Source organism: Mustelus asterias, unplaced genomic scaffold (assembly GCF_964213995.1).
Source record: "Mustelus asterias unplaced genomic scaffold, sMusAst1.hap1.1 HAP1_SCAFFOLD_150, whole genome shotgun sequence".
Classification (NCBI taxonomy): Eukaryota; Metazoa; Chordata; class Chondrichthyes; order Carcharhiniformes; family Triakidae; genus Mustelus; species Mustelus asterias.
In genome coordinates, this window is record NW_027590172.1 from 531,937 (window position 1) to 547,270 (window position 15,334).

The 15,334-nt window shown below is 42.8% G+C and overlaps 1 protein-coding gene and 7 non-coding genes across 8 annotated transcripts in view; all 8 read right to left on the reverse strand.

Moving 5' to 3' along the window:
- Positions 1 to 15,334, reverse strand: part of LOC144484979 (uncharacterized) — a 565,458-nt gene that overhangs the window by 330,730 nt on the left and 219,394 nt on the right. The gene's annotated exons all lie outside the window — the stretch shown is intronic.
- trnav-aac (transfer RNA valine (anticodon AAC)) lies at positions 1,071 to 1,143 on the reverse strand. Its single transcript has one exon. It is a non-coding gene; the product is annotated as a tRNA-Val (tRNA).
- trnav-aac (transfer RNA valine (anticodon AAC)) lies at positions 2,552 to 2,624 on the reverse strand. The gene has a single exon. It is a non-coding gene; the product is annotated as a tRNA-Val (tRNA).
- On the reverse strand, positions 3,774 to 3,846 carry trnav-cac (transfer RNA valine (anticodon CAC)). The gene has a single exon. It is a non-coding gene; the product is annotated as a tRNA-Val (tRNA).
- trnad-auc (transfer RNA aspartic acid (anticodon AUC)) lies at positions 5,236 to 5,308 on the reverse strand. Its single transcript has one exon. It is a non-coding gene; the product is annotated as a tRNA-Asp (tRNA).
- trnav-aac (transfer RNA valine (anticodon AAC)) lies at positions 6,458 to 6,530 on the reverse strand. Its single transcript has one exon. It is a non-coding gene; the product is annotated as a tRNA-Val (tRNA).
- On the reverse strand, positions 7,660 to 7,732 carry trnav-uac (transfer RNA valine (anticodon UAC)). Its single transcript has one exon. It is a non-coding gene; the product is annotated as a tRNA-Val (tRNA).
- Positions 10,004 to 10,085, reverse strand: trnal-uag (transfer RNA leucine (anticodon UAG)). Its single transcript has one exon. It is a non-coding gene; the product is annotated as a tRNA-Leu (tRNA).

A 15,334-nucleotide genomic window follows, 5' to 3' on the forward strand; every position in this document is an offset into this window, starting at 1 on the left:
ACTGAGAGCCCATGTCACTGAATTCAGGAAGATAACCGTTACGTTCAATCTGATTGTACGACTTATCCCGAACATCAAAATTCAAAACCGTCCTTCTGGCAAATATCTAAGGGAGCAATGATTTCTGCTCATTCGTTAATGCATCATCTTCATCTTTCTTCGAATCATCTCAATCAATTGTACTCAGTAATAAAAGCAAATTACTGCGGATGACAAAAGAGAAAATGCTGCAAAACCTCCCAATGTCTGGCAGCACCTGTAAGGAGTGAAAAGGGCGGACGTTTCGAGTCCAGATGACACTTTATCAAAGCTTATTGTACAATTGTACACAGTATTTGTTTCAATATTTAATATCAATGCGTTATTTAACATATATGTCTTCATTATGAATTGAATATCTCTGAAATTGAACATCATTGAATTGCAAACAAAACTGCCCAACAGAACGAAGCGAATCACCGGGAAATACAGATCACAAATTTGAGATTGACTCTGGTCAGCTTTTCAACAAAGTCAACTGCATTTAAATGGAGGAGAATCAAGAATGATCTGTTCGTGACAGTTGAGCCTTTTTTATTACGGGCGTGAAACATTCAGGCGCATAAATTCCGGCCGATTACAGGAAAGTCCAGTAGATCCGCACTGAGTCTCGATTCCCTCATCTGTCTGAGTGGCTTTTCCTATTTCTCAGTGATGAAAACGATTTTAAAAAGATTCTTCTGTGAAATGTGCGCCATTTCCTCGAGTTCACTTACAGTATGACTTGTATCTGTCTTTTTGAGCACACACTACTGTCAGATATTTCAGATGGCGATTAACCATATTAGTCTGCACCTATAAACCCATTAAATTCTGTTGTAGACTGAACGAGATGCGAATAAGTGTTCGGTGTCAAAATCGAACTTTCCTGTCAGTGCGTCAAAAAAAAGCGTTTCTTATTTCACAGAAAGCAATTGAGGGTGACGTCAGAGCAATGATAACATGCCGTTAACATCGAGGCTCGTATAATGATTAGGAACAAACAAAAATCAATCAATTTTCCCTTACGCGACATGAGGAAGCTCAATGAGTGTTTCTGCCTGGTTTCAAACCAGGGACCTTTCGCGTGTTAGGCGAATGTGATAACCACTACACTACAGAAACAGCTGTAATTGCACTGGAGCAAATCTGCCTGTCTGCAATGTTCAACTACGCTGTGATGCTGCAGGTTAGGATGGTGAGACTGAGAGCCCATGTCACTGAATTCAGGAAGATAACCGTTACGTTCAATCTGATTGTACGACTTATCCCGATCATCAAAATTCAAAACCGTCCTTCTGGCAAATATCTAAGGGAGCAATGATTTCTGCTCATTCGTTAATGCATCATCTTCATCTTTCTTCGAATCATCTCAATCAATTGTACTCAGTAATAAAAGCAAATTACTGCGGATGAGAAAAGAGAAAATGCTGCAAAATCTCCCAATGTCTGGCAGCACCTGTAAGGAATGAAAAGGGCGGACGTTTCGAGTCCAGATGACACTTTATCAAAGCTTATTGTACAATTGTACACAGTATTTGTTTCAATATTTAATATCAATGCGTTATTTAACATATATGTCTTCATTATGAATTGAATATCTCTGAAATTGAACATCACTGAATTGCAAACAAAACTGCCCAACAGAACGAATCGAATCACCGGGAAATACAGATCGCAAATTTGAGATTGACTATCGTCAGCTTTTAAACAAAGTCAACTGCATTTAAATGGAGAAAAGTCAAGAGTTATCTGTTCGTGACACTTGAGCCTTTTAATTATGGGCCTGAAACATTTAGGCGCATAACTTCCGGTCCTTTACCGGAAAGTCCAGTAGATCCGCACTGAGCCTCGATTCCCTCATCTGTCTGAGTGGCTTTTCCTGTTTCTCAGTGTTGAAAAACGATTTAAAAATAGATCTTGTGTGAAATGTGCGTCATTTCCTCTAGTTCACTTGCAGTATGACTTGTATCTGTCTTTTTGAGCACACACTACTGTCAGATATTTCAGATGCTGATTAACCATATTAGTCTGCACCTATAAACCCATTAAATTCTGCTGTAGACTGAACGAGATGCGAATAAGTGCTGGTGTCAAAATCGAAATTTCCTGTCAGTGCGTCAAAAAAAACGTTTCTTATTTCACAGAAAGCATTTGAGGGTGATGCCAGCATGTCTTTCAGACTGTGGGAGGAGACCGGCGCACCCGGAGGAAACCCATGCAGACACGGGGAGAAGATGCAGACACGGGGAGAAGATGCAGACTCCGCGCAGACAGTGATCCAAACTGGGAATCGAACCTGGGACCCTGGCGCCTTGAGGCAGCAGTCTTAACTGCTGTGCCACTGTGCTACCCTATGTTTCTGCCTGGTTTCGAACCGGTGACTTTCCACGTGTTAGGCGAATGTGATAACCACGACACCACAGAAACAGCTTAATGATAACATGCCTTTCACATCGAGGCTCGGATAATGATGAGCAACGAACTGAAAACAAGCAATTTTCCCTTCCACGACATGAGGAAGCTTAATGAATGTTTCTGCCTGGTTTCGAACCAGGGACCTTTCGCGTGTTAGGCGAACGTGATAACCACTACACTACAGAAACAGCTGGAATAGCAGTGGAGCAAATCTGCCTGTCTGCAATGTTCAACTACGCTGTGTTGCTGCAGGTTCCGATGGTTAGACTGAGAGCCCATTGTCACTGAATTCAGGAAGATAACCGTCACTTTCAATCTGATTGTGCGACTTATCCCGAACATCAAAATTCAAAACCGTTCTTCTGGCAAATATCTAAGGGAGCAATGATTTCTGCCCATTCGTTAATGCATCATTTTCATTTTTCTTCGAATCATCTCAATCAATTGTACTCAGTAATAAAAGCAAATTACTGCGGATGACAAAAGAGAAAATGCTGCAAAATCTCCCAATGTCTGGCAGCACCTGTAAGGAGTGAAAAGGGCGGATGTTTCGAATCCAGATGGCACTTTATCAAAGCTCATTGTCCAATTGTACACAGTATTTCTTTCAATATTTAATATTCATGCCTTATTTAACACATATGTCTTCATTATGAATTGAATATCTCTGAAACTGAACATCACTGAATTGCAAACATAACTGACCAACAGAACGAAGCGAATCACCGGGAAATACAGATCACAAATTTGAGATTGACTCTGGTCAGCTTTTCAACAAAGTCAACTGCATTTAAATGGAAGAGAATCAAGAATGATCTGTTCGTGACAGTTGAGCCTTTTTTATTACGGGCGTGAAACATTCAGGCGCATAAATTCCGGCCGATTACAGGAAAGTCCAGTAGATCCGCACTGAGTCTCGATTCCCTCATCTGTCTGAGTGGCTTTTCCTATTTCTCAGTGATGAAAACGATTTTAAAAAGATTCTTCTGTGAAATGTGCGCCATTTCCTCGAGTTCACTTACAGTATGACTTGTATCTGTCTTTTTGAGCACACACTACTGTCAGATATTTCAGATGGCGATTAACCATATTAGTCTGCACCTATAAACCCATTAAATTCTGTTGTAGACTGAACGAGATGCGAATAAGTGTTCGGTGTCAAAATCGAACTTTCCTGTCAGTGCGTCAAAAAAAAGCGTTTCTTATTTCACAGAAAGCAATTGAGGGTGACGTCAGAGCAATGATAACATGCCGTTAACATCGAGGCTCGTATAATGATGAGGAACAAACAAAAATCAATCAATTTTCCCTTACGCGACATGAGGAAGCTCAATGAGTGTTTCGGCCTGGTCTCGAACCAGGGACCTTTCGCGTGTGAGGCGAATGTGATAACTACTACACTACAGAAACAGCTGTAATTGCACTGGAGCAAATCTGCCTGTCTGCAATGTTCAACTGCGCTGTGATGCTGCAGGTTCGGATGGTGAGACTGAGAGCCCATGTCACTGAATTCAGGAAGATAACCGTTACGTTCAATCTGATTGTACGACTTATCCCGAACATCAAAATTCAAAACCGTCCTTCTGGCAAATATCTAAGGGAGCAATGATTTCTGCTCATTCGTTAATGCATCATCTTCATCTTTCTTCGAATCATCTCAATCAATTGTACTCAGTAATAAAAGCAAATTACTGCGGATGACAAAAGAGAAAATGCTGCAAAATCTCCCAATGTCTGGCAGCACCTGTAAGGAGTGAAAAGGGCGGACGTTTCGAGTCCAGATGACACTTTATCAAAGCTTATTGTACAATTGTACACAGTATTTGTTTCAATATTTAATATCAATGCGTTATTTAACATATATGTCTTCATTATGAATTGAATATCTCTGAAATTGAACATCATTGAATTGCAAACAAAACTGCCCAACAGAACGAATCGAATCACCGGGAAATACAGATCGCAAATTTGAGATTGACTATCGTCAGCTTTTAAACAAAGTCAACTGCATTTAAATGGAGAAAAATCAAGAATTATCTGTTCGTGACACTTGAGCCTTTTTAATTATGGGCCTGAAACATTTAGGCGCATAACTTCCGGACCTTTACCGGAAAGTCCAGTAGATCCGCACTGAGCCTCGATTCCCTCATCTGTCTGAGTGGCTTTTCCTGTTTCTCAGTGATGAAAAACGATTTAAAAATAGATCTTGTGTGAAATGTGCGTCATTTCCTCTAGTTCACTTGCAGTATGACTTGTATCTGTCTTTTTGAGCACACACTACTGTCAGATATTTCAGATGCTGATTAACCATATTAGTCTGCACCTATAAACCCATTAAATTCTGTTGTAGACTGAACGAGATGCGAATAAGTGCTGGTGTCAAAATCGAGATTTCCTGTCAGTGCGTCAAAAAAACCGTTTCTTATTTCACAGAAAGCATTTGAGGGTGATGCCAGCATGTCTTTCAGACTGTGGGAGGAGACCGGCGCACCCGGAGGAAACCCATGCAGACACGGGGAGAAGATGCAGACTCCGCGCAGACAGTGATCCAAACTGGGAATCGAACCTGGGACCCTGGCGCCTTGAGGCAGCAGTCTTAACTGCTATGCACTGTGCTACCCTATGTTTCGGCCTGGTTTCGAACCGGTGACTTTCCACGTGTTAGGCGAATGTGATAACCACGACACCACAGAAACAGTTTAATGATAACATGCCTTTCACATCGAGGCTCGGATAATGATGAGCAACGAACTGAAAACAAGCAATTTTCCCTTCCACGACATGAGGAAGCTTAATGAATGTTTCTGCCTGGTTTCGAACCAGGGACCTTTCGCGTGATCGGCGAACGTGATAACCACTACACTACAGAAACAGCTTGAATAGCAGTGGAGCAAATCTGCCTGTCTGCAATGTTCAACTACGCTGTGTTGCTGCAGGTTCCGATGGTTAGACTGAGAGCCCATTGTCACTGAATTCAGGAAGATAACCGTCACTTTCAATCTGATTGTGCGACTTATCCCGAACATCAAAATTCAAAACCGTTCTTCTGGCAAATATCTAAGGGAGCAATGATGTCTGCCCATTCGTTAATGCATCATTTTCATTTTTCTTCGAATCATCTCAATCAATTGTACTCAGTAATAAAAGCAAATTACTGCGGATGACAAAAGAGAAAATGCTGCAAAATCTCCCAATGTCTGGCAGCACCTGTAAGGAGTGAAAAGGGCGGATGTTTCGAATCCAGATGGCACTTTATCAAAGCTCATTGTCCAATTGTACACAGTATTTCTTTCAATATTTAATATTCATGCCTTATTTAACACATATGTCTTCATTATGAATTGAATATCTCTGAAACTGAACATCACTGAATTGCAAACATAACTGACCAACAGGACAAAGCGAATCACCGGGAAATACAGATCACAAATTTGAGATTGACTCTGGTCAGCTTTTCAACAAAGTCAACTGCATTTAAATGGAGGAGAATCAAGAATGATCTGTTCGTGACAGTTGAGCCTTTTTTATTACGGGCGTGAAACATTCAGGCGCATAAATTCCGGCCGATTACAGGAAAGTCCAGTAGATCCGCACTGAGTCTCGATTCCCTCATCTGTCTGAGTGGCTTTTCCTATTTCTCAGTGATGAAAACGATTTTAAAAAGATTCTTCTGTGAAATGTGCGCCATTTCCTCGAGTTCACTTACAGTATGACTTGTATCTGTCTTTTTGAGCACACACTACTGTCAGATATTTCAGATGGCGATTAACCATATTAGTGTGCACCTATAAACCCATTAAATTCTGTTGTAGACTGAACGAGATGCGAATAAGTGTTCGGTGTCAAAATCGAACTTTCCTGTCAGTGCGTCAAAAAAAAGCGTTTCTTATTTCACAGAAAGCAATTGAGGGTGACGTCAGAGCAATGATAACATGCCGTTAACATCGCGGCTCGTATAATGATGAGGAACAAACAAAAATCAATCAATTTTCCCTTACGCGACATGAGGAAGCTTAATGAGTGTTTCTGCCTGGTTTCAAACCAGGGACCTTTCGCGTGTTAGGCGAATGTGATAACCACTACACTACAGAAACAGCTGTAATTGCACTGGAGCAAATCTGCCTGTCTGCAATGTTCAACTACGCTGTGATGCTGCAGGTTGGGATGGTGAGACTGAGAGCCCATGTCACTGAATTCAGGAAGATAACCGTTACGTTCAATCTGATTGTACGACTTATCCCGAACATCAAAATTCAAAACCGTCCTTCTGGCAAATATCTAAGGGAGCAATGATTTCTGCCCATTCGTTAATGCATCATCTTCATTTTTCTTCGAATAATCGCAATCAATTGTACTCAGTAATAAAAGCAAATTACTGCGGATGACAAAAGAGAAAATGCTGCAAAATCTCACAATGTCTGGCAGCACCTGTAAGGAGTGAAAAGGGCGGACGTTTCGAGTCCAGATGAACCTTTATCAAAGCTCATTGTACAATTGTACTCAGTATTTGTTTCACTATTTAGTCTCAATGCGTTATTTAACACATATGACTTCATTATGAATTGAATATCTCTGAAATTGAACATCACTGAATTGCAAACATAACTGACCAACAGAACGAAGCGAATCACCGGGTAATACAGATCGCACATTTGAGCTTGATTATGGTCAGCTTTTAAACAAAGTCAACTCCATTTAAATGGAGGAGAATCAGGAATTATCTGTTCGTGACCCTTGAGCCTTTTTTATTATGAGCTTGAAACATTCAGGCTCATAAATTCCGGCCCTTTACAGGAAAGTCCAGTAGATCCACACCGAGTCTCGATTCCCTCATCTGTCTGAGTGGCTTTTCCTGTTTCTCAGTGATGAAAAATGATTTTAAAAAAGATTCTTCTTCTAGTTCACTTACAGTGTCACTTGTATCTGTCTTTTTGAGCACACACTGCTATCAGATATTTCAGATGGTGATTAACCATATTAGTCTGCACCTATAAACCCATTAAATTCTGTTGTCGACTGAACGAGATGCGAATAAGTGCTGTGTCAAAATCGAACTTTCCTGTCAGTGCGTCAAAAAAAAAGCGTTACTTATTTCACAGAAAGCATTTGAGGGTGATGCCAGAGTAATGATGACATGCCTTTAACATCGAGGCTCTGATCATGATGAGCAACAAAATGCAATCAAACAATTTTCTCTTACATGACATGAGGAAGCTTAAAGAATGCTTCTGCCTGGTTTCGAACCAGGGACCTTCCGCGTGTAAGGCGAACGTGATAACCACTACACTACAGAAACAGCTTGAGGCACAACGCAGCAAATCTGCCTCTCTGCAATATTCAACTACGCTGTGTTGCTGCAGGTTCCGATGGTGAGACTGAGAGCCCATGTCACTGAATTCAGGAAGATAACCGTTACTTTCAATCTGATTCTGCGACTTATCCTGAACATCAAAATTCAAAATCGTTCTTCTGGCAAATATCTAAGGGAGCAATGATTTCTGCCCATTCGTTAATGCATCATTTTCATCTTTCTTCGAATAATCTCAGTCAATTGTACTCAGTAATGAAATCAAATTACTGCGGATGAGAAAACAGACAATGCTGCAAAATCTCACAATGTCTGACAGCGCCTGTAAGGAGTGAAAAGAGCGGACGTTTCGAGTCCAGATGAAACTTTTTCAAAGGTCATTGTACAATTGTTTCACTATTTACTTTCAGTGCATTATTTAACACTTATGTCTTCATAAAGTTGGGATCTGATGTTGCAGTTGTATAGAACGTTGATTCGGCCGCATTTGGAATACTGCGTCCACTTCTTGTCGCCACACGACCAGTAGGGCGTGGACGCTATAGAGAGAGTGCAGAGGAGGTTTACCAGGATGTTGCCTGGTATGGAAGGGCTGAGTTATGAGGAGAGATTGGGTAAACTGGGGTTGTTCTCACTGGAAAGACGGAGGATGAGGGGTGACTTAATAGAGGTGTATAAAATTATGAAAGGCATTGATATGGTGAACGGTGGGAAGCTTTTTCCCAAGTCGGTGGTGACGTTCACGAGGGGTCATAGGTTCAAGGTGAGGGGCGGGGGCGGGTGGAGTTTTAACACGGATATCAGAAGGGCGCATTTTACACAGAGGGTGGTGGGGGCCTGGAATGCCCTGCCGGGCAAGGCGTTGGAGGCGGACACACTGGGAACGTTTAAGACTGATCGAGGGAGCCACATGAACGAAGTGGGAATGGAGGGATACAAAAGAATGGTCTAGTTTGCACCAGGGAGCGGCGCGGGCTTGGAGCTCCGAAGGGCCTGTTCCTGTGCTGTATTGTTCTTTGTTCCTTATTATGAATTGTATATCTCAGAAATTGAACATCACTGAATTGCAAACATAACTGCCCAACAGAACGAAGCGAATCACTGGGTAATACAGATCGTAATTTTGAGGTTGAATATCGTCAGATTTTAAACAAAGTCAACTCCATTTAAATGGAGAAAAATCAAGAATTACCTGTTCGTGACACTTGAGCCTTTTTTTTAAGGGCGTGAAACATTTAGGCGCATAACTTCCAGACCTTTACCGGAAAGTCCAGTCGATCCGCACAGAGTCTCGATTCCCTCATCTGTCTGAGTGGCTTTTCCTGTTTCTCAGTGATGAAAAACGATTTAAAAATAGATATTCTGTGAAATGTGCGCCACTTCCTCTAGTTCACTTACAGTATCACTTGTATCTGCCTTTCTGAGCACACACTACTGTTAGATATTACAGATGGTGATTAACCATAATAGTCTGCATCTATCAACTCATTTAATTTTGTTGTAGACTGAACGAGATGCGAATATGTGCTCAGCGTCAAAATCGAACATTCCTCTCAGTGCGCCACTGAATAGAAGAACAAATCTGTTACTTTCAACCTGATTTCTCAACTTATCTTGAACTTCTTCTGTTGTCGTAGCGTCTGCATAGTCTCGGCGATGTACCATGCTTCGGGATATCCTTTCCTGCAGCGTATGAGGGAGACAACGTTGGCCGAGTTGCATGTGTATGTATCGTCTACCTGGTGGATTCTGTTCTCACGTGTGATGATGGCATCCGGGTCGATGATCCAACACATCTTGCAGAGGTTGCTGTGGCAGGGTTGTGTGGTGTCGTGGTCGCTGTTCTCTTGCAGGCTGGGTAGTTTTCTGCGAACAATGGTCTGCTTGAGGTTGTTCTGTTTTTTGAAGGCAAGTAGTGGGGGCGTGGAGATGGCCTTCGCGCGATATTCGTCTTCATCGATTGTACGCTGAAGGCTCCGAAGAAGATGTCATAGTTTCTCCACTCCGAAGACGTCTTGGCTTCTGCACTCTGGGGACGTACTGGAGGAGGAAGGGCACTCTGAGGGCTGTGTCCCGTACTTGTCTTCTGAGGAGGTCGGTGCGCTTTTTTGCTGTGGCGTGTCGGAACTGTCCATCCATGAGTCAAGCGCAATATCCTGTTCTTACAAGGCCGTCTGTCAAAAACGACACCGCTCAGACTCCTGCGTTCAACCCGAGCTGTTGGACTTCAGCTCCAAGGACAAAAACTTCCGTCAACTCTGGCAGCGCTGGGATTCGAACCCACGCCTCGAGAGAGACTGGAGCCTAAACCCAGCGCCTTAGACCGCTCGGCCACGCTACCACACGGAAAGACTTGATAATCATGTAATTTCATTGCATTAATACTGAAATATATCAAAATCCGTGGAGTTGGGATGGGCCCTGACTAAATCGTAACCGAATCAGATGATCCTGAAATGCGTAGCAAACAAAAATCATCTCCAGTCAGGAACCCAATGAGCTGCAGTGAAGGGCCGGCTCCTTTTAAACTGTCCTTAACCTCGTTTAGCTCCCAGAAAGGACAATATGGCTTCCTGTTGAATTTTCTCAGGGTCTTCACTTGAGAAAGGACAGGACACAAGGCGAGACTGGGATTTGTGCGTTCTGCCGGGAAATAACTGATATTTGTTCTCACGCATTGGAGGAGAGCAATAAATCTTCATTTCCTGACCTGCAATCAAAACAGCAGTGAAAGTTTCAAACTCTAACCAGCAGACCAACAGATTACAGCGCGTTTTACAATTTGCTTTGCCCACGATCCTTTTGTTATTTTAGTTTCCACGCCAGACCACTTGCACCAGAAACTTCTCCTGCAAAATGGCACCTTCCGTTTCAACACCAGAGAAGTGTTCAGCCAATTACAGGAATAATTCCACGACAGTTATCGCGTCCGCCTCCCACGGCGTGAAACTGGTAGAATTTGTTTTCCAAATCATTTTCACTGCAGACTGAGGGAAAAGTTATATTATTCATATATTTGCAAATTTTAACGAGTCTGATGGGTTTCCCCTGCATTTTCTAGTTGTGAAGTCAGGGGTCACTCCTTGAAAAGGGCAGAAGGTAAGGTTCGGCACAGAAAACGAGGGAGGATGTATTATTTGACACAAGGAATGATAGACAAGGCAACATTGAGCTGGTGATGGCGGAACTCGGGTGTTCCAATGGTGCAAAGTCAACGTCTTCACGGCCATGGTCTCGATGGCAGGTGACAAATGTGGAAATAAGTTGAGTATTTTTTTAAATGAGAAACCCGTCGATTGTGTGACGGAAGAGGAGGAAGAGAATGGCTAAAATGACGATGATCCGCTGATTGGGGAAGTCACTGTCAGCTTCCCTGCTGGTCGAGTGGTTTGGATTCGGCACGTTCATCACTGTGGACTGGATTCAATCCCCAGCCAGAGGGTAACTCGTTTGTATTGCTGTGTGAACTGACACCATGAAAAGGAATTCTGCATTGAATGAAACCAGATCTGGCAGCGTCCGTGGAGAGAGAAACAAAGTTAATCTTCCAGCTGGATCTTTCATCAAAGCTGGAAAAGTCGGAAATGTAACAGCTGGAAAACAACTGCTTGGCTGTGATTCCAAAATATTGTGAGGGGCTTGAGGGGCTAAATGTTCTATCCAAAATCTCAATCATATTCTAACCCATTGCCGGTATTATTCTGAGCAATAGTTACCTTCGACTGTTAGCGGAGCCGCATGGTCTTAATTACTAAATTTAAGTTTCAATATCTGAATTGCTGTGGATTCAAATCCCACCACTGCCGAAAAGTGCAGCTCGTTTGTCTTTTCAGCGAATGGCATTCTGTAAGAACGAAAAAGGAGGGATGAAAGGTGCAGCGTGACCTTCTAGAACAGAAGGTTCTCGACAGCAACTTTTGTTGCTGTTACTATTCAATGATTTAATATGAGTAACACGAACACATTGACACCGGTTGCAGTGGTGGCCAAGCGGCTCAGGCGGTGGATTTGAAATTATTGTTTTCTCACGGAGATTTGAACCTCACCCAATGCGCTGCTCAGCATTCATTCCTTTCGATGACTGCAGAATTATTATTCTTTCAATGGAATCAAAATCTTTCAAATATTCCCATCTGTTTTTCCTGCTTCACTTCGCATTCCTTCATTTCTGTTCATCAGCTAGAAATCACCAAAACCCCAGCCAGAAATGGAACAAAACTGAACCCAGTTAGTGACATCCTTGATCTATGGGTGTTTGTGTCTTGTCAGCCCTCTGTGACTCTCGGTGTCTGTGTGTGTTCCTCTGTGCATCAATGTGATTCAGTTCCCAGAGGGGGTGAAGACATTTTTTAACATCACAAACTGAGTTCACTTATTGATATACGTCAGTGGCAAATGGTAGAGAATAACAACATGTTTGAAAGTTGCGAGAAAGATTGACTGGTACAGGCTTTTTTTGACTGGCTATTGCTTATTGACTCAGTCGCCGTGTGTTGCACAGCAGAGGATGATTGAAATTTTCACTGATCAACATTTAAACAGACAGTGGATTCACTCGGTGTGATGTTGCATTCCAGTTCTATATCTACAACTACAGCATCAATTTCTATCAGTTACTGTGAATCCCATATTTCTAATCGATTGGAAATATACAACAGCATGAGGGGGTAGAGGGGGTCTATTTGGGGGCAGGGCGGGGAGAGGGTCGGTGGAAACAAGCTCTCAGCGTGTACACTGTCAAACAATCTCGTCTGTTAGAGGGGTTCTATTTGGCGCAGGATGCTCTCAAACCTCCTCCCTTTCAGTTGGCAGCAACTTTCCTGAACAATTTTCCAACAGAAATCCTGCGGCAGTTTAAATTCAGCGTTTCACTGCCTGGATCCAATTCAATTCCCATTCTCGATGCTGTGCTAATTGCTGTAACTCGCAATCAGTTACTGGTTTGCAAAGAGTCATATTGGACTCGGAAACTTAATTCTATATCTTGCTCCACATTTGTTGCAAGCCCTGTTGAGAACTTACAGCACTTTCTGCTTTTATTATAAAATGAATAATAGGAGAAGAAGCAGACCACTCAGTCCATCGGGATTGTTCCGCTATTCAATACCATCTTGATCGATCTTGGGCTACAACTCAGTTTTTCCACCATCTCCCCTTATCGCTGAATTCCCCAAGAGACCAGAAACTTGTTCATCCAACCTTAAATGTACTCGATGATGGGGCGTACATAACTGTCAGGTACAGAGAATGCCAAAGATTCTCAGCCCTTTGAGTAAAGTAATTTCTCCTTATCTTAGCCCGAAATGATCAGCCCCTTATCTGTTCCACAGTGGGTTAGATTCCCCGACCAGCAGAAAAAAAACAATCTCCCATCAAACCTACTCAGAGCTGTGTCGGTTTAATGAGATCGCCTCTTATTCTTCTAAACTCCAGAGAATTTCATCACAGGACAACTCCCTCACCCCAGGGAGCAATCTGGTGAATCTTCTCTTTACCGTTTCCAATGCAAGCACGTCCCTTTGACTATCACACCTGCACAGAATATTCAACATGTGGTCCCAACCAGCCCTGTGCAACAGCAGAAACACCTCGTTATTCTTGGACTCCAGTCTGCCGGCAATAAAGACCAAAATGTAATTCCACTTCCAATTACCTGCTGCACCTACATGCGAGCTGAATGCATTCCTTGTACCAACGAATCTATTCTATTCTTAATATCAACATTTACATTTTCAACTCATCAAATATATCCTGCTCTTTCTATTTTTTTATGAAGAAGAATAACTTCTCGTTTTTCAAGTTTGCACCTGATCTGCTCCTTCACTCAGAAAAGCTCTCTGTTTCATCTCGCAGTCTGTTGGATTCCACCCCACAGCTTCTATCAACTAAGCTTGGTCGACAGCGAGAGTTGAAGGCACGATCCCTGGTTGACCAAGACCAGGGCTCTATCCACTCAGCTACGGAGCCAAGCGCTGCAAGTTTTATACATTGCGTGTAGTATTATCAGTGGATTGAGGAGCAGCATAGGGATTGAGGTCGGAGATTTTTAATCTGGTGGAGATTTTGATTTGGTGGAGAGCAGGAAATTAAAAGAGGCAACTTGAAAATGACATGATTTGACATGTGTGCTCTGTGTGTATCTGACATGTATGTTGTGCTTGTTATGTGATTCTTCTTCAGAGTTTATCGTTAGTGTTACATGGATTCATAGAGTCATAGAGTCATAGAGGTTTACAGCATGGAAATAGACCCTTCGGCCCAACTTGTCCTTGCCGCCTTTTTTTTAAACCCCTAACCTAATCCCAATTGCCCGCATTTGGCCCATATCCCTCGATACCAATCGTACCCATGTGACCATCTAAATGCCTTTTAAAATACAAAATTGTACCCGCCTCTCCTACTGCATCTGGCAGCTTGTTCCAGACACTCACCACCCTCTGTATGAAAAAATTGGCCCACTGGAGGCTTTTGTATCTCTCCCCTTTCACCTTAAACCTATGCCCTCTAGTTTTAGACTCCCCTACCTTTGGGAAAATATATTGACTATCTAGTTGATCTGTGCCCCTCATTATTTTATAGACCTCTATAAGATCACCCCTCAGCCTCCTATGCTCCAGAGAAAAAAGTCGCAGTCTATCCAGCCTCTCCTTATAACTTAATCCATCAAGTCCCGGTAGCATCCTGGACTTGCATCTCTGACTTTTCCAACTCCGATGCAAGTTCATCCAGCTGGAAGATTTAGATATTGCTCCCTTCACAAACGCTATGAGGCGGGTTTTAATTAAATGAAGAATTGGACAAAAAGTTATTCACTCTGTGACTGGGAATTGAAACGACGTCACGGCGCCGATTCTGGTCACTAGACCCTCAGAGACGCTGATGTGAGAGATTTGCAATGAGTTGATCATCTCTGTACCCAATGCTTCATTTCCAATAACTTTCATTAAAAATACGGAATGACGGGAGGCGTCCATGACAGGATTTGAGCCTCAGTTAGAAAATCCCAATCTACCCCTGGGCCGGGACTGCAGTCTCAATGTTTGCAACCCTGTGGTTATATCAGCAGACAGCCATTCAGCCTGTGTTCCCGTTTGTATTCTCTGTCGGAGCAACTCAATTCCTTCCAGTCTTGACAAAGGGTGATCTGGACTAGAAACGTCAGCTCTCTTCTCTCATAACTGATGCTGCCAGACTTGCTGACATTTTCCAGCATTTTCCCGTTTTGTTTCCGATTCCAGCATCGACAATAATTTGCTCCACTCCTTCCACATGCGCTTCTTTACCTCAACAACTGTTTACATTGGTCAGTGTCTCCGCTTTCTTCCTGCCAAAAACGACACGGCACAAACTCCTGCATTCAATGTGAACTGCTGGATTTCAGCTGCAGGGACCAAAACTCAAGCCCACTCGAGCAATGGCGGGATTTGAACCCACAGCTTATACAGAAACTGGACCTAACTACGGGTTTAAACTGCTCCGCCACGCTACCCCGTAACGATCCTGCTCTTTACTGAAAGCGTTACTGAAATTCAGTAGCAGCAAAGGAGCTGAGAAAGGCCATCAGTCGGTTTGAGCCTGCTCCTTCACTGA